At 39.9% G+C, this 20068-nt stretch overlaps 1 pseudogene; it reads right to left on the bottom strand.

The window, feature by feature from the left end:
- Window positions 1-2083: 2083 nt before the first annotated feature.
- Window positions 2084-19176, bottom strand: LOC121396013 (annotated as a pseudogene).
- Window positions 19177-20068: the final 892 nt, after the last annotated feature.

The raw sequence follows: 20068 nt of genomic DNA, 5'->3' as shown, positions 1-20068 counted from the left end.
ATATATATATATAGATATATATATATAGATATATATATATATATATATATATATATATATATATATATATATATATATATATATATATATATATATATATATATATATATATATATATGAATTAGTTGTTCTGTTTGTTTCACTAGGACTCACCAGCAGTGTGACGAAATCCATGAAGAATGGCACCATCACTCTGAGGCATCTTCTGTTCAGTAGGCATTCCACCTGTGTTGCTCACTGAGACAAAAATATTAAGTCGTAGGTGTTTGGAATTATCAAGTCCTACAAATCTGGTTTCAGATGCAGTGATCATAATAAGGGTTGGTTCACCTTTAAGTTAACTTTAAGTATTGAATGGATAATTCTAAGCATCTTTTCAACCGCCTTCATTTTTTTTCTAGATTTTGAATTATTTGCCTTCTTCTGACTCTTTCTAGCTTTCAAATGTTCACTGACACCATCTAAAAACAAGTGCTAAGGCTACAGATTTGTAGTTATTGCTACTTTTTATTACTCATATTTCTATTCAGGCCAATCTATGCGTGGTTGCTAGGGTAATTTGGACCCATTGCCTTGAATAATGATCCTTTAACAGAAGCTCTGAACTGTTGATATTATACTATATGGCGGCTTTCAACTTTTGGCTTCCTTATTTCCCTTCTGGACTTTTTGACGCCGAATAAATTCGCCCATCACTACTTGTGTGGCCTTGCAAAAGAAATTCTTATCCCTGGAACCACAGTTGATGTCTTAGGGAAGGGAACAAGACCACATTTACTTCTTTGACATAAAACCTTTAGCTCCTGCAACTTCCTTGACAGTGCTTTATAGTTTAGAATTCAACAACTGCTTTAGACTAACTGCTTCAGACTATTGTTGCTGAGTTTTATAGGACTTGCTGATAGTGAACATGGTAGTTGATTTTGCTTATACCTGAACTACATGAAAGGAATCGCAGAGCCTGGGAACTCCCACCCAAAGGCCTCCGAAAACTTAAATGAACTAGTGTTTGTTGGTCTGGCCCTGGTGGCACATACCTAATAAATATTGAGCACTGTACCAAAAGCTACCCAACATTTACACCATACAATAAAAACTACCAGAGTAAATTCCATAAAAAGTCTTCCAAAGACAGATTTCTACAAATGAGAAATCTCCTCTTCTTACAATACATCTGATAGGGAGCAACAGTAAAGTATGCAATTTTGTTATCTACAAAATATTTAGGACTCGAGACATTTATCTAAGTATTGCAGAATACACTAGCAAATTGTATATTATGTATTCATTTAGAGGGATTCTGTCATTTTTTTTTATGGTGTAGTTTTTATTTCTAAATTACAATGTTTACACTGCAAATAATTCACTCTACCAATTATAATTTCATTCAAGCAAGTGTATTTTTTTAGTTGTAATATTGGTGTGTAGGCAGCCATCTCAGGTCATTTTGCCTGGTCATGTGCTTTCAGAAAGAGCAAGCACTTTAGGATGGAACTGCTTTCTGGCAGGCTGTTGTTTCTCCTACTCAATGTAACTAAATGTGTCGTAGTGGGACCTGGATTTTACTATTGAGTGCTGTTCTTAGATCTACCAAGCAACTGTTATCTGGTTATCTTCCCATTGTTCTGTTGTTAGGCTACTGGGGGGGGGGGAAGAGAGGGGGTGATATCACTCCCAACTTGCAGTACAGCAGTAAAGAGTAACTGAAGTTTATCAGAGCACAAGTCACATGACTGGGGGCAGCTGGGAAACTGACAATATGTCTAACCCCATGTCAGATTTCAAAATTAAGCACAAAAAATCTGTTTGCTCTATTGAGAAATGGATTTCAGTGCAGAATTCTGCTGGAGCAGCACTATTAACTGAAATTTTTTTTTCCATGACAGTATCCCTTTAAGTGACAAAAGTTAATATATTGATCAAATTAAGGATGGGCAGCACAGCAATGGTGAGCATTGTTGCCTTGCTGTCTCTACTAGCCATCTATTACACCCAAGCCATAGAAGCATTGAATGGCTCACCAGGTGGTAGTGGCTCTGCTGAGTCACATGATTGCATCCTGCGAGATCGCTGTGGCTTAAGAGGGGGTCTTCGTACTGGTGGAGCACAATCTGAGCACAGAGGAATGTATAAATTAAGAAACTGACATGAGATTAAGAGGAAAATTAGCAATGCATTGGCATTGCATGACATTGCAATACATAAATTGCAATTATGATCATATGTTGGTGGATGCAGAGCTTAATGGATTAAAGGTAAGTGATGATTAATATTGCATGGTGAGAGGGCCAAAGGGGTGAGATTGATGTACAAAGAGCACGTGAGATGGAGAGGAACAGAGTGTAAAAACATAAGAATGAATAATGCACAAAGGGACAGAGAAGTTGAAGGGCCAAACAAGATACACTTGGGGATGGGGTAAGAAGGTATACTGGTGTGAAATAAAGAAGGTACAGTTTATGGTGAGCAGTCTTTTCAATGATCACTGGGCTGTTCCCACCTCCCCCTGGGGGGGCCGCCTCTCTCATAGATTCCCTGTTTCGTGGTCTGGGCACTGGGATTTCCTTCCTGGTCTCTTCAGAACACTCAGTGTCACCATGCCCCCCTCCACAGGACACTTTTCTACCCCGTGGGGCAGCGACTGGCCTTGGCGCTTCAGGAAGGGGGCAGGAAACAACAAGACCTCCCTGAAAAGAGAATGTGCTATGAATGGCATGTATCATATTCTGTCTCATTATAGTTACCTATAGTGTGCCCTAGTATGTATGAGAATGAGTTGTGAAACTCTAATGACCATAGACTTGTTAATAGTCTCCATAGAAAAAAAAACACGACACCCCATATCTCAATGAAGAATAAGTTCCTGAGACTTTACATTTCTGTTATATTCTAAAGTATTCTGTCTTCCTTTCTGCCTCCGGAGCCCACCACCTAGAACAGTAGGTAGTTCATAGGCCATAAAAACCCTTTGTAGAACCACTTCTAGTTTCCATTTGGAAAACCCAGTTTTATTCTCTGCACCTATGTGGTTGAAATAACTATCTCAGACTTATTTAACATTTCTGTACATCTCCCCTAGTACCTAAGTGCCATTTTTATCAGCTTTATTGCTTTGCTACACATTGCCTTATTTTTGCAGCAGCTAATAATAGCTGGCTTTAAAACTAGTGCATATAGGCACGTTGCACCAACCTGGCATGCTCTGTTCCTTTGTTTAATTTTGAGTCAGGGGTATAGGGAATTCATATTCCTGGAGATGGAACTGAGGCACATAAAGTAGATACAGGTACATTTGACTGCATATGGTCCAGCTATTGTGTGCCTACTTGCATCTAACTTCTTTCATCAATGACATCCTTACTTCCTGATGTCTATTAGCAGTCACAGACCCAAAAAGAAGCACGCATATCACTCATCATGTGTATGGCAAATAGTTTTTACGTATGAGCACTAATTGCTGTAAACCTATAGTAAGAAGAAAGCCAGGCGTCAGTAGTTTAAACTGCCTTTCAGCTTTGTTGTTACCTCTTCTCTTGATAATTTCTTCTGATTGCTTCTGTCTCCATTGGATATAGAAGGCTTTCTGTCCTCAAACGTAGCACCCTCCTCTGAGAGACACAGAGAGAGAGACAAGGAGAGGAAAAGGGAGGGACAGAACAGTGACAGAAAAAGTGAAAGGCAAAGAACAGAGACAGACTCTGACAGATACACAGAGGGATGACCAGAAAGAGACTCCAGAGAATACCAGGGGGAAGGAAAGCCTGGCAACCAGAGCAGTGATATAGGATGGATTGCTGGTTGATGGCAGAGGAAGCCTGAAGATGCACTGTTATGGATGTAATGGAGGAGACGAGGCTGAATAAAATACTTACCCCCATCCCCAGATGAACGCCGCCTATCTTCAGGAATGCAGTTGGTGCCCCCCAAGGTATCCATCTGTATAGTATTGGAATATGTACAGAGATCATTATAAGCATAGCATTATTTAACTTTTCCTGACACATTCAGCATTACCATTCCTACCACATTATTCACATACCTCCCGCCAAATACGGACACTGTCCATTCCAGGAAGTGGGACTCCACCAGGCAGAGGGACTCCTCTCACTCTTGCAGGCTGCACTTCATACACCGTCTGCTCACAAGACTGGAAATGAAAAATGCATAGGTTAATTTACTTCTGTAATTTTTGCCCTGCTTTTGTGTTTTATTTTTTCTCTGTATCATTATTAACTTCTATTTCATTCAATAATTTTTGCATTCCTGTATCAAATATATCTTTCTTATTTTATTGCTTTTTTCTCCTAAATTGCCCGCACCCACACTAACCGGAGTTCCTCGACCAGGCAGTCCTCTCACTGCTCCATATAAGGCCCTTCAATTCCATTGCTAGTTGGTGTTCCATTAGTCATTGAAAACCCTTCCAGCCTAAGGTGGTCTATGTTTCCCTCAGGACCTGGGGAAGGTGGGGGAGCTGCTCTTCCTCGCTCACGTTTTGGGGTCCTACTTCTGCGGAAATGAAAAAGACTCCTACGACGTCTTTTTGGTGGGCCTTCTGAATCACCTGGTGGGGCTGAAGAGACACTTTTGGGCAGACAAGAATAGAAAAGAAAGATCAACAGTGTCATATTGAAGTGTCAATCTTATCAATAACTATGATGATGAAGACAATGCCAGAGAGTATAGTACCTGTGAGACTGAGTCAACACTGTGCGATGGAAGAAATCATCTAGTCCTTCATCAAGTGATGCGTCTGGCCTCTCTGAATCAGATGCTGGGCCTCGAACCTAAGTGTTTAGAAAAAGAATAATCAACTCCTCTTTTAGTGATTTTTTTTTTATATTTTTAAAAACATAGTTACTAAAATTAACCTTTCCCCCTCCTGGGGCTCGCCTGGACTGCTGTTTTGGTCTATCCCGAGTCTGATGCTGAAGCTTGCTCCCTTCTGTGGGGAGCTCAGATAGACCTTCCAGAGACACACTAAGGGAGCGGGACAGCTGACTGCTAGCAGATGAGGAGAGTGGAGGTGGTGAACTAAGGTCACTTGAGCCTGGAGAACCCAAATCTAGTGTCCTGGGGCTTAACTCCTGGTCACTGGCACCTTGGGAGAGCATAAATATATAATCCTGTAAATATGTATATTCCATTCATTATCTAGACTTTAGGATATCTGGAATGAAAACAGTTTACATGAAATCTTCAGTGAGAACAGCAATACACTGCCTATGACTGAAAAAGAGTGAACAAATTGTATTGCATTTATTTTGCCCACATGTCAAAAATGTACGACATGTAACTTGTGCTTCACTCCTACTGGTTGTTTTCATTTGCACACCGTGGATCCAAAACAATAATAAAGTAGTTAAACTAATATACATAGTGCTTTGCATTATCCTCAGATGCCATTGCATTTTAAGAAGAGCAAAATTCTTCTGTATTTCATCAGTGAATGTCAGGTATTGCTGGGATTTGAGCCAGGGACCTTTGAGTTTCTGGCTCGATACCTTAACCATTTGGCCAGGTGAGCAGCCTATAGAGTTTCTCGCTATGTGTTACCTGGCCTCTGCAGTCCCAGCCCAGCTACAGCCTGATTGGCCTCTCCAGCCCCAGCCCAGCTGCAGCCTGTGTAGCCTCTACAGCCAGAGCCCAGCTGCTGTCTAGTTGCAATCAGCCAATCAGGGCTGACTCTTCCCTATGTAAGGGCAGCACTTAGAACACTCCTTGTCCTCTCCCGCTATCCTGCTCTCCAGTCCTCTCCCGCTCTCCGGTCCTCTCCCGCTAAGTGATGGCACACAGCAGTTTATGGCTACAATTTTTCACAAAAAATTGGATCATCAGTAATGGTGATAAAAGAATAGGAATTGATAATGGGTCATTAGGAGGTAACTATAATGGGAAGAGCCATAAGTTTCTGTATTTCATCAGTGAATGTCAGGTATTGCTGGGATTTGAGCCAGGGACCTTTCAGTTTCTGGCTCGATACCTTAACCATTTGGCCAGGTGAGCAGCCTATAGAGTTTCTCGCTATGTGTTACCTGGCCTCTGCAGTCCCAGCCCAGCTACAGCCTGATTGGCCTCTCCAGCCTCAGCCCAGCTGCAGCCTGTGTAGCCTCTACAGCCAGAGCCCAGCTGCTGTCTAGTTGCAATCAGCCAATCAGGGCTGACTCTTCCCTATGTAAGGGCAGCACTTAGAACACTCCTTGTCCTCTCCCGCTATCCTGCTCTCCAGTCCTCTCCCGCTCTCCGGTCCTCTCCCGCTAAGTGATGGCACACAGCAGTTTATGGCTACAATTTTTCACAAAAAATTGGATCATCAGTAATGGTGATAAAAGAATAGGAATTGATAATGGGTCATTAGGAGGTAACTATAATGGGAAGAGCCATAAGTTTGTTGCCAGACTTGTCATCTGAAAATGATTTATTGCAATAGGCCTTAAAATTAGACCAATGTGCACAGTAGTGTCTTAGGTAAAGAAAGAAAGTAATTATATCAATATGGAACCGGATAGACACACAAAGTAGTATGGTATATTCAGAAGGATTAATGACAGGGGATAACAGGTCAGAAAGATGAAACATAATTGTCATGACAACTGAATAAAACATGAGAGGAACATACAGCTAGTAGTTGCAGAAAAGTTAAGGAAATTGCAGTATTTAAAGCACATAAAGAACATCAGTTAAAGCAGAGGGACATTATTGGAATCTCACTTATAAATGCAGAGACTGGTCGGATTTTCCTTCCCTGAAGACGCTTCTTTATCACCATGGTATCCTGTGGAGAGATATAAACACAGAATGTGAACTTCGTTAGCAATATATTTGCATATGTTAGATTTGGGGGGGGCAGTCATGTTCCTTACAATGCTGGAATAGATCTCTCCTTCATGATTTTCTTGTTTGTTTCTTGGTGGCGTTTGGGGCAGATATCCCAGAATCCTTGGCTCCTCCTCCATCAGGATTTGCAGTTGTGATCTGTGACGGGACTAGCAAATTAAGAAACAAATGAGAAGAAACATTTAATCAAATTAGAAATATTGAATCACACTTCTCTGCAATTTCCCCAGTGTCTCTTTCCTGCAGTGTTTCAAAGAAACTTTATAGGAGGAAAAAAAATCTATTTTCATGGTTTTTCCCCATCTCCCCTAGCTCCTTTAAACATGTTAATTACTGCTGCAGTATTGCACACCCAGATTTCATTTCAGGATGAGTTAGAGAAACGCAGCTTCTGTATCCATGACACATCCAACTAACAATAGCTCCTTTTAAGGGCAAAATGTACTTTATTACAGAAATATTGCTTACTCAGACTTCACTGCCAGATGTGTACCGACACATTCAGTGAAATCATTGATTCACTGGGCCTTTAATAAACTCAAATAAGCAAGAAAGAGGATAAATAGCAGATGCTTTAGAATAAAATTGTACAGGTCCAGTTCTCTTTCACCAGCGAACACATTAAGTTGTAGTATTCATATTTAATACACTACAAATATGTTTTTTAATTTATTTTATATTTTTATAAAATCTAATTTGTTTTTTTTTATAATCACCCCCCCCATTAATGTTATTGTGTGCAATCACACATATAAGATCAGTATCTATGAAATTATTGAATGTGGCCTTAAACTCTCACACTAGTTACCAGTTTTCTGTGTGTTCTCTGCATTTCCTGTAGAACCTGCTCCAGAACAGAATTACTGAGGCGAGTCATGAGGGAAAGTTGTGCAGCCCTGCAAAAGGTACATGACAGTATAACACATCTTTACAGAAGAATTTTGGAGCACTCCTGCATTTTAAAGTAATCACCCAATCCCCGATTCCTTGGTCTGCTGCTTACAACATGCACAGTGATGCACAGTTTATGGGGCAAGCTGTAGATCTCTGTTCTAAAGCTGGCCATAAATATAAATCTTATCACCTGTCCGATCGTCTGAACGACTGATTGCCATGTCACCAAAAATGTGGGGCAATCCATACACGGTTCGGAAATTGTACAAATCTTTGATTCGTACGATAGTATCTTTGCGTCTATGGCCAGCTTAAGAAATAGAATGCAAAGACCTACGGCAATTCAGACATATTGCAGAAAGCACCCATTTTTTTTTACTTTACAGCCTGCCTTCCATATTGTAAATGAGAACTTAGGTGTTTGGTGGCTGAACTAGCCTAATATTTATGACAAAAACTTGTCATTATATTTATTCTAGATTTCTAACAATGCCTAATGTTGGCTGTGGTTCTAGAAATGCTAGTTGCAAAGGCATGCACACTAAGGGAAAGGTGTCTGTTTCCTGCACCAGACAAAAAATAATCCAGTGCAGCTGTAAAGTATAGGGTTACCTAGAGCCTTACAATGGAGCAACTTTGGGGTGTTCCAGGGAACGCCTGTGCATGTGCTACCTGCATCTAATGCATGCAGCTATCTCTAATGCATTCTGACAAAGTGCAAAAAAGTGGGGCTTTGCACCTGTGCTTTAATATGTATTTGCATTTATAAGCATTGCTTATAAGCATAAGCATTTATTTTATTAAAGTAATTAGAAAGCAGTTGGTTTATACAGTACTTGTTGGGAATATAAGACAGACATTGTCATCCAGTATGTTACAAATACTCTTTTTTTAAACAACAAGGCAAGATGCACTGTTTTGCCTTATGAATTAGCTTTCCAATATTTTGTACAAAGAGATAACCCAGTCTATATTTGAGGATGTAGTGGTCCTTTAGTTGAGACATATGTACTACTCATGAATTTAAACCAATGTTCCTTAACCAAGACTAGACAATTTTCTTGAAAAAAGGAAGTAATGACAGTGACATAAGATCCAGGAAATACACTACTTTGTGTCACACAAAAAGTGACTATAACTTCTTCAGCTGTGAAATGTGAGATTTATCATTTAGAATTATGGGACATAGCTCAAAAATCCCTGGTTCTGTGTTATCAGCTGTTCTGCACATGTCCCTCACCTCAGTTTGCTGTGTATCTCACAACCAACTTGGCGAAGCATGTCTCGGATATGTGGTGGACTGAGCCCATGTTGTTCTTTCAGCCTACAGAGCATTGCGCTCCCTCTTTGAGCATCACGAGCAGCTCCAGGGAACAAGTCCTGAGTTGCTTCCCACATGGAATCTGCAATATTCTGTGAGGAAATGGAGAGGCACAATATGAGGAATATACAGTGTGAAAGAACATCCTAGAAGGATACAACACACAACTTGTGTTATCCTAATACCTGCATTTCTCTGTCCACTGCTCGAGAGAGCTCAAATGAGACAGTCTCTAAAGGTGGCCATACACGGATAGATCCGCTCGTTTGGCGATGTCGCCAAACGAGCGGATCTCCCTCCGATATGCCCACCTTGAGGTGGGCAATATCGGGCTGATCCGATCGTGGGCCCTAGGGCCCAACGATCGGATCCTAGCGTTCACCAAACGGGCGGTCGGATCGCGGGACCGCATCAACGAACAGATGCGGCCGCGATCCGACGGGATTTTTAATCCCATCCGATCGAGATCTGGCCGACTTTTGGCCAGATCTCGATCGGGGAAGCCCGTCGGGGGCCCCCATACACGGGCCAATAAGCTGCCGACACGGTCTGTCGGCAGCTTTTATCGGCCCGTGTATGGCCACCTTAAGAGACGCTGCGCAGGGCCTGATGGAGACAACCAGTTTCCTGCTTCCAGAAGGCGTGGCAGCAGCTGAGGAGAGAGGTTGTAAATTGTAAAGGCAAATACACAAAGACAAAGGACTATGTGGAGGTTAAATTATGCCCAGGTAATACAGTACAGGAAATTCTGGACCCCAAAACTGACTAAACTGGGAGCCTTTTATCAGTTGCTGAATTACAACCAGGATCTCCTGACTTCATTGGTGGAAACTTTTGGTTAAAGTTCAAGTTTTAGAGCAGCAAGCTGGATATCCGTGACGTAAACATTACATTTATTACATTTATAGAACAATGTTTGCTCAATGAAGCAATATAAACTTGAACTAAGAATACTTTCCTTTCCAGTATCCCACTTTTAAACTAGGGGCTATAAGTTCTACTACATGACTGCACAATGTAATGCTGATTGACTACAGGCTGTGGAAAGACCATCTTCCAGTTTAAACCACATACAAAGTGTAATATCCACATCGATCCTCACATCTGTTGCCCAGGGATGTTTCCTAACTAAGTTTAATGGTTTAACGTTCACTACAGAAGCCACATTAATTGTAGACAATAAACTATGGATCTCAGAAAGCAGAATTTGACTGGCGTGAACTTGTATAAGAGTGCCGATTGCAATGTATTGTTTTTATGGATGTGACCTTCCTGCTTAAGATTTTAACAATCTATATTAGGATTCAGGGTTAGCACAGTCTTATTTAGGTCTTAACAGCACACCTCACAAATCATTATATATATATATATATATATATATATATATATATATATATATATATATATATATATATATATAATTTTTTTACATGAACCTGACATCGCAGATTATAACAGTTACCATAATGAAATATAATTATATATAACATAAGCAAAAAAGGCTACTCACAGCTCGACAGTTCTTTGCATCTCTGAGCAACTGTCTTGCACCTATAATGTCCTCTTGAACAGTCTCCAGGTCACAGGAGCGCAATGCATTAATGTGATCATGTATCATCACTGAGAGTGTCTGTAACATCTAACATGGATTGGAAAGATCAGTGTTATATATGTATATATGCATCTGTTAACTTCCTCCTAAAATGCACTTGGGCACCTTGCTTGCTAAAAAATAGCACTAACTGGCAGGAGTGGGACTGAGTGTTTGGAGGATAAAAGAGGCCAAATCAGCTTTCACCTAAATTCCCTATCAGGCCTTTTGCAGTTGAATGAAAGATGACTTTTTTCTCTTCTACACTACATATTTTCTGTACCACCCAAATGCTCCCATCCAGTCTATCGTGCACTCATTTTAATTATACTGTTAGAGATTATCTAATTCTAAAATATAACTGAATGTCCTAAGAATAAATAGTAATGCCTAGTACCTGCTCCGCACTGCTTGTCACACCCTGCTGCAAGCGCAGTGCTCTCTGGTCTGAAACAGCCAATGTCTGAGAGTTCCGCAGGAGACAGCTGTGTATCTATCAGAGACACAAATAATAATACGAGAGGAGGGTACATCTGGGAAGTGCACAGCATTATGATGCAGATTCTAGAAGTTATTTTTTTTGTAATAAGTGCACAAAGAACATCAAGTCAACTTTAAAGGATACAGAAAAGGAATATTGACCTATAAAGAATACACAGAGGACTCTGTAGCCAGAAACAAGATGGAGGGACTGTCTCATTCATGTAAAAGGATGAAAAAGTAAAGAAGCTCCCATGGACAGAAGGTAGAAGGATTTTACCCCATTGGACACCAGGGAACTTGATTTTACCCTACTGGGCACTTCTTGCAAATATGTAACTTCAGACACAGCAGGAAGAAGGCCTTACCCCTTAGTTTCAGTACTATTTTACCTTTTTCCAGGCACTCTCAGCTCTGTCAGGATGTCTCTGGTAGGCTTGGCAGATATCTCCCACAGGAAAAGACATAAAGCGCAAAGTTCTATTCCTGTGATGTTGCATAAAAAGTTTACACCAATCACAAAGCTGTTACAGTGTGGCCAGGCGCACAATTTACGAAACTAGATAAGTATATATCTATATAGAAATGCCGATAAGTATATACTGTATGTGTGGGTTTCAATAAGAACTGACGATATCTGTTGGGCTTAATGTATATCAAAACTATATTTGTTTTCATGTTTATTAGATTTAGAATGTATCATATGAGGCTATAAAATAATATGAGCGCTAAATACATAAAATTATGGAAATTGATGACGTGTGTACATTTTTTGGAATACACATTTTCTATACTTACTTCTCCAAAGCTCGAGCTACATCCATAAACCCAGAGGCAGTAACTGCATTCCTATCCCAAAGCACCGACCTGCACAGGGAGATTGAGAACACAGACAAAGCACATGACAATGGGCACAAGAATACTTCTAACTGGTACAAGACAGATACAAATTAAACTGTGCCCAAAAATCTTGACAGTGGAATTAGAGGTCCATTAAACATAAAATACAATTTAATCCAACTAGGAAACATATTGTATTGTAATACAAATGTATGCAAAATGTATATATATGACAAACGTTGGATGACATTGAAGTTAACCTTTTAATTTATCTCCTCTACAAGCTATTGTTCTCTTATATATATGTGTGTGTCATATTATAAAGGTATGTATACATGTTAGTATGTTGAGAAGGAATGCTTTCTTTAATAAATTGACTGTTCCCCTGCTAAATAATATTGTTAATAATGCGCTGGACCTGGTATCCGGATAAGGGGTCCTTCCTTAAGTTGTATCTCCATACTTTGTTAACTAAAAAAATTTAATTTAAACATTAATTAACCCCAATAGAATTTATTTGCCTTCAATAAGGATTATTTATATCTTAGTTAGGATCAAATACAAAAACAAATATACTGTTTTATTATTACAGAGAGAAAGGAAATCATTTTTAAAAATTTGAACTACTTGATTAAAATGGGAGTCTATTGGAGAGCACCTTCCTGTAATTCAAAGCATTCTAAATAATGGGTTTCCTGGTACTGGACCCCATACCTGTATTTATGCTAGTGCTGTGTTTTATCTAAGTTTTATACTGCAGACTGTGATGAACATTGTGTGTTTACCGCAATGTGCTGTTAATCTGCAGGGTTTTGCCTAGCATCTTGGCACCAATATCTGACATTCCGTTTCCACTGATATCAAGCTCCTGTAGAGATGTATTGCTTCCAAGAGCATTCAAAACAATGCAGGTGCGAGACTTCAAACGAGAGTCTGCGAGGGAAAGAGACTGCAGGCACTGAAAGAGAGGGTGGATAGAGCAAAGATGAAAGTTGTTGATGATCACAATCCTCCCTCTTGTCACTGCTGAATGAATCAACTGCATGGATTGGTTCAGTGGCAATCCTTTATTGTCTTCTATTGAAATTAAAAGAGAAGTCTCATTTAGGGTTTACCCATAGTAACCAGTCAGCACATATCTTTGATAAGTCTTTCATATGCCACAACATTTAAACATTAGTAGATATTTCATATTACATGTTTTAGAACTTAATTAAGTGCCATTGTAACAATCCAAGTATTTGAAACTGACTGATATTAACCTTAGCAGCCTCTTCGCTTGAGGAGAGGAGCTTTAGGAACTCCATGGTAGGAGGTTGCAAAATGATTGATTTTTCTTATGGACTAATAGACTGAGACTAATGGACTGAGATGTAGTTCCCACACTATAGTCTTGTACTAAGACCCTCCAAAGCCTTCTTTACAGCCTATGCCATTAGGGGTAATCCTGGCCCATTATAACCTACTACCTTAACACTGGCAACCCTACCTTGTCATAATTATCTTACAAGTGCCATTGTCTAATAACCCAAAATGGCAGCCCAGTGTCAACTGTAGAGTGGCAACAGAGTATGCAAGGGGGCTTAAAAATTAGAAAGCCCATGTCAAGATCTGGAAATTTTTTCCCCCTAAAATAGCCTCTGTTGTGTGCTGTAACATCTTCTGATGTCACTGGTCTGTGGATATGGTCTGATAGCATTTTACAATTGGCAATAAATCACCTGTATAGAAACATATCACTAAACTTTGGTAAGTTAAATATTACCATGTACCTAAAGAAATAACGAACACTATATGGTAAATTGCAGCAAGGTAGAAATCGGTCAGACTGTATGTGTGACATGTATGACCATCTTAAAACACAGAGGTGTGATTGTGAGCAGTGGCAGATTAAGATTTTAGACCATGGGCAGTGGTATTACAGTCGATTTTACTGTCAAATCCCTATCCAGATTACAGTGTGGTATGCTATTAATGTAATAGAACACCACACCATGCATGTGTTATAACTAATTGCTTTCAGGTTTCATAACATTGCAGCTCAACACCTCATAAATGATGGAAATTATGGAATGCTGGAATATTGTATGGCAGCAGAAGATATGGCCCACAGTTGGAATGGCAAGCAGTGGCAGCATAACCATTGCTGGTGGTGCAGGAGTTAGAAGAGATTTTATGATCTGATAAATTTAGGTAATTTGTTTTGCTGAAGTTGCCGTTTAGCCAGCCCATGGCAGCTAGATGAATAGATTAAAAAACTGTAGCTTTACCTTCCTCTACAGCCTTTGCCACATCTGCTCTTTAAAAATTGCCATTATGGGAGTTGGGGGAGACTATTTGTTTATACACATGGCATGTTTGCACAATGCTCTCAGTTATCATAGCTTCTTGCTTGTTATTATATACCACTTTACAATCTTACAGTGATGTGAGCATTGCTCGTTGTCACTTACACAATCCTCATCTTGCAGAAGATTCATTATTCTCTGCAGTATATCTTCCAAGACTCTGAAATAAAAGAGAAGTTAGATAACTGACACCTTCTTTGTCATTCCTTTACTTGAAAAACCTATTGACCATTGCTTAGATACTCAATCTATTGATTTTACTGAACATTGAATCTTTTGTTGTATGTTCTCTTTTTATTACATCTATTCACAATAAGCCATTTTATGATCCCTGAGGGTGGTCTGTTTGGTTGCTGATTTCTGTCTCAGAATGGACGATTCTTACCGTGATTTAACTGAGAAGTTTCTGCCTAAAGAGAGATGCTTGAGATGTCTGCTTCGACCAAGAGCAGGAACAAGAGACAGTAAATGAGAATCCAGTCCTAATAAAAAGAATAACATTGCTTGAAAGAGACTACAGGAGATGTCACGATATTGATAAATGCAAAGGGAGGCAGCATATATACTGCAGATATATGTAGATACACATATAGCCAAAAGTATGTGGACATCTGCCTCATATATCATTATCTTATATCTCATTACAAAACCAAGGCTACTAATATGAATTTAGACTTCTCTTTGCTGCTAAACACGCTTTACGCACTACTCTTTTTGGAAGACTTTTCATTAGATGTAGAGGAATTTGCCTCTAGTCATTTGTAAAATGTTTTGCACTGATGCTAGAACATTGGCGTTCCAATAAATCCTACATGTGTTGAGATGGGATGAGGCCAGAGCTCTGTGCCGGCCAGTCAGCCTATCCACTACAATCTCTGCAAACCGATTCTGAATGGGTCTTTATTGTGCTCAAGAATATTTTCCTGCTGACACTTGAAGGAAGCTCCTCTAAAACTCAGGACACAGAATGATATAAGCAAAACAGTTAGAGATCAGAATAAAATGATGTTCTGGAAAACAGAATGAAGAATGAAAGAAAGTGAGAAAACATGACATACTGCTGCCATATAGATAAAATTATATTCTCACCATTATCGGATATGTTTAGACTTCCAATGCTTGTGATTGGAGGAAACTGTTCTTGTAATATCTGAGCACCTATAGAGCGCAGCTACATAAAGGTTTGGGTATGACAAATTATTGGAAGCAAAAAAATAGGGTATAGTATAGAAGCCCAATAATGAAAGTAAAATAACATATACATGAAGAAAGGGATACACACACAGAGAGGAGAAGAAGGGAGATAAATAAGGAAGTGAGAGAACATAAAAAATACTATTTTTTCCATCATTTTAAGCCTGGGGACAGTACCAATGTTGATTTGCAACACAGAATAGAACTTTCTATAAAATAAATTTAAAATCCATGCTTTCTGCATTTCCCTCTTCCTGATGAGTCACAGAATCTGCAGCTTTCTATACAAAGAATGGTTGATTCTTGTCAGTTGGCCTCAGGCACTGCTTTACAAATGAATGAGATCAATTAATTGAATTGGAAGGAAGAGGGTAATGCAGTCATCCATGTTAGACCAGATTGCAGACAATCTCACATGCATTTTTCAGGCCACAGTCTCCAACTGTTGCTGAATTGCTGTTATCAACATGTTTCAATAGGATACAATCTAGTTGGAGTTGTGCAAGTGGACAGCTTAGTCTTTACCTGGATTTTCTCCAAATCATAACTAGAACATGATTAGAAAGGTAGATTTGCATCTTAGGGCAGTGAGAGATGTAATTACTGCCCATGCTTTTACCTGAAATTGCTCAAATAAATTGCTGTGAGTAAATTGCTCAAATCACACAATACTGCAAAATTGTGTTAGAAGGTATTTTTACACAATTTTGCATTTTGAGTATTTTAACCACAGCAATTTACAACCAGGGCAATGGCATAATGTTTTGTCCTGTTTTTGCAAATAGACCCACTCTCTCATTGCAATCACACACACCTGATATTGGTTGCTGACATGGCCACTCTAGACGCATACAGTGTCTTGGTTGCCTATATATATATTGGGCCAAAAAGAACATCCTGGTTGATCAATATTTGGTCAGAGATTGGGCAGGTTTGAAAGTACCATTGTGCAAGGATCACACACAGTGTCGGACTGGGATGCCAGGGGCCCACCAGAAAACCCTAGACCGGGGCCCACCAGAAAACTTTAGAACATGGGCCCACTTTCCAAACTATTATTCCTCTTGTCATTTAACCTCTTTATTCTCCTAGTTTTTTTATATCTCCTTTCTATATTTCAACATTAAACCTATTTTTTCCCATGAAGAAATAGGGAATGACCATGAAATAGACTAAATGGTTAGAAGCAAGAGGGCCCACTGACACCTGGGCCCACCGGGAGTTTTCCTGGTATCCCGGTGGGCCAGTCCGACACTGATGATATCTACATGTGGAATTTAATTAGTCAACAACATATCATATTAGGGATTAAGGGTGCAATTAGAAATTCTGTGGCGTTACATAGTTTAAGAGGAAGTAAAGTATAAAATAGAATAAGGCTAGAAATGTTGTATTTTGTATACTAAACATAAACATTAACTTACTGCACCACATACCTAATCAAACAAATGATTTATGCTTTTAAAGTTGGCCAAAGGGGGTCACCATCTTGTAACTTTGTTAAACATCTTTGCAGGACTAAGGGTGCTTAGGGATCATAAATTATCAAAACAGCACAAAGAAGCCGATACAGCAAGACTGATTAATAATCAGAATATGCAGACTGCACCGGATCCTGTGTTGACATGTAATCTAATGTGGCTGCAGCAAAATAATCCTCCAAATAGAATCCCAGTTTATCTGTTTAAATTTGGCTCCATGATCTTTGTCCCTGCAGCTGGAGTTGGAAACAGTAAAGAGGATGTAAAGGCAAAGAAGATCCAATACAAATCTCTACACATTCGCAGACTGCTCTACAGCATGGCTGGGAAGTAAGGCAGGGGCTACCCCTGCAGTTCACAAGTATAGTATGATTGTTTCCTGGCCAGCAGTTAGGGACGGTCTGACAATTCCTATCCACAGCAGTAAATGAAGGGAGAATTTCACTGCATACAGTCAGGTTTCTTATAAAAACTGTACACATTTTTTTTAATTAAAGTATATTGGAGATAGGTTTCTTTTCCATTAAAGAAAGTAAAAATGGGGTTTTATTTTTTTGCCTTTACATGCCCTTTAAATTGGGTTGGAAAAAGACAAAGTCCATCAAGTTCAGCAAATGAAATCCCAGCATCCATACAAACACCCCTCCATACGTTTACATGCATAATATATATATAGCCATATCTATACTAACTGTAGAGTTTAGTATCACAATAGCCTTTGATATTATGCCTTTGAAACCACCCAAGCCACTCTTAAAGGCATTAACAGAATCAGCCATCACAACATCACCAGGCAGTGCATTCCACAACCTCACTGTGAAGTTGGGTCACATTTTGATGAGCAGTTTGTTCTAAAGTTTCTTTTAGCGAGGCCCCCTTTTCTAGCAGATGTTTTAGAGCTAATTCAAACAATTGACTCCAGCCCAAACAAAATCTAGCAAAATAACTCACTACAGCACAGATTATGCATGTAGAGACAATATTTCTGTCACAGTCGGTTATTTTGAAAGAGTTAGCTCTAATAAATTTTCTAAGCAAAGAATGTCTTAGTCCAAACTGACTCAAACTCCTGCATGAAAATACAATAAAGAACGACAGATTACTTAGTGGGGGGGATAGTAGAGAATAAATTATTTCAGAAAAATATATATTTTGAATGCTCCACTGGGGAGTGGATTAATCAGATTTTTGCATCGGTTTGTGTATTTGGTCTGAATGGTGTTGATCCAACACGCTGCGTCCGACAGTCATGTCGCATCAACACCATCCAACAATGCTATTACTTAACTTATTTCTGTCGCATCTGTGTTTTTTGCACAGCGCATCACATTGTGCAGAAATAGTCCGTGTAGTCCTACCCTTAGTGTTGGGATTGTGTTAGGTATTGCTGGGATTTCAGACAGGGACCTTTGGGTTTCTGGCTCAATACCTTAACCATTTGGCCAGGTGAGCAGTCTGTAGGGTTGCTCACTATATGTTACTTGGCCTCTGCAGCCCCAGCCAAGCTGCAGCCTGATTGGCCTCTGCAGCTCCAGCCCAGCTGCAGCCTGTTTGGCCTCTGCAGCCCTAGTCCAGCTGCTGCCTGATTAGTTGCAATCAGCCAATCAGGGCTGACTCTGCCCTATTCAAGTTCAGCCCTCCAAACACCCCTGGCCAGAGCATTTTTTTCCCAGACTAGCAGTGAAGCATTGTCCCTAGCTAAGGGTTTCAGCTTTAGCCTCCTTGCTTTGTTCTGTCCTACCTTGAATCTTTCCTTGTTCTGTTCCTGCCTGGTCTTTCCCTCCCAGTTCTGCTCCAGTTCTACTTTTTACCTTGCCTTAACCTATTTCAGCCTTGACCTGACCCTTGCCTTACCTGTTCCTGATTTCTGCTTCCTGTTGTACCTTTCCCTGACTTCACCTTGAACCAAACTTGCCTTGCTTGTTCCTGATTTCTGATTCCTGTTCTGCCTTGTACCTAACCCCTCCTGCTCTCCAGTCCTCTTCTGCTATCCGCTCCAGTCCTCTCCTGCTATCCGCTCCTGTCCTCTCCTGCTATCTGCTCCTTTTCTCTCCTGCTCTAGTCTCCTTCTGCACTCTATCCCCAGTTTGATCTGATCTACGACCGCACCGTCTTGTTCCATCCAGTCTTTTCCTGTTCCACTCCTGCTCCATCCAGTCTGTTCCTGTCCTGAGTTGTCACCTTCTTCATCCTGCCTAGTCCAATCCCTATCTTTGTCCTCTCCACTCTGTTCTGCTCTGCACCTGATCCAGTCTGACTCATTGCCCTCATCAACCTGTTTCTGCCTTCCCTTTACATGTTCCCTAGGCACATGCAGCTCTTGCCTCAAGGACTCGCCCTTCCCCCATCTGTCTCCACAGCGCCCCCCTACCTAATCCTTGACAGATTGCCAGCTGGAGTCTCGGTTGAATCGGCTTCTGACTGGACACAAAAGAACCACAAGCCTCTGCATTTTCAGCTGAAGTCTGTTCGCACAGGAGTCAATTCAACATTTCAGAAAGAGAAAAATAAAGGAAGCTACTGCCCGCGTTAGGGGCTGAAAAAAATCTAGCAAAATAACTGACTCCAGCACAAATTCTGCAGGCAGACAGATTATTTCTGTCACAGAGAGTTGAAAAGTTAGCTCTAATACATCTCCTAGGCAAATGATATTTTAGTCCTAGCTGTCAGTCATAATCTGACTCAAACTCCTGCATGAAAAGAGAATAAAGAGTGACAGATTGCTGAGTGGGGGAATAGTAGATAATAACTTAATTATATCAGAAACATATATATAGCATTTGAAGCAGACAATTGGGACTTTTTCATTGAAATAGTACAGCATTTGAGATTTTTTTTCATTCATATTTTTTATATTCAGATGTTTTAACAAATTCCATGACAATTGTCGTTTTAGAGTTTGTGAATTTAGCTGTGGTTTAAAAAACCTCTAAAACAGCTAAAATCTGACTTTTAATAAATAAGCATCCACACCTCTACATCTGTCCCATATGAAAATATGTAGGAGAGGCACAATAAAGCAAAGGAAAAATGAAAACACCAATTGGAAACCACATTTGTGAGCCTCTCCATTGTCTTTCAG

The sequence above is a fragment of the Xenopus laevis genome, chromosome 7S (genome assembly GCF_017654675.1).
Source record: "Xenopus laevis strain J_2021 chromosome 7S, Xenopus_laevis_v10.1, whole genome shotgun sequence".
In the NCBI taxonomy this organism is placed as follows: domain Eukaryota; kingdom Metazoa; phylum Chordata; class Amphibia; order Anura; family Pipidae; genus Xenopus; species Xenopus laevis.
Note: the sequence above shows the minus strand (reverse complement) of the source record. Positions and strands in the feature narration are given on the sequence as shown.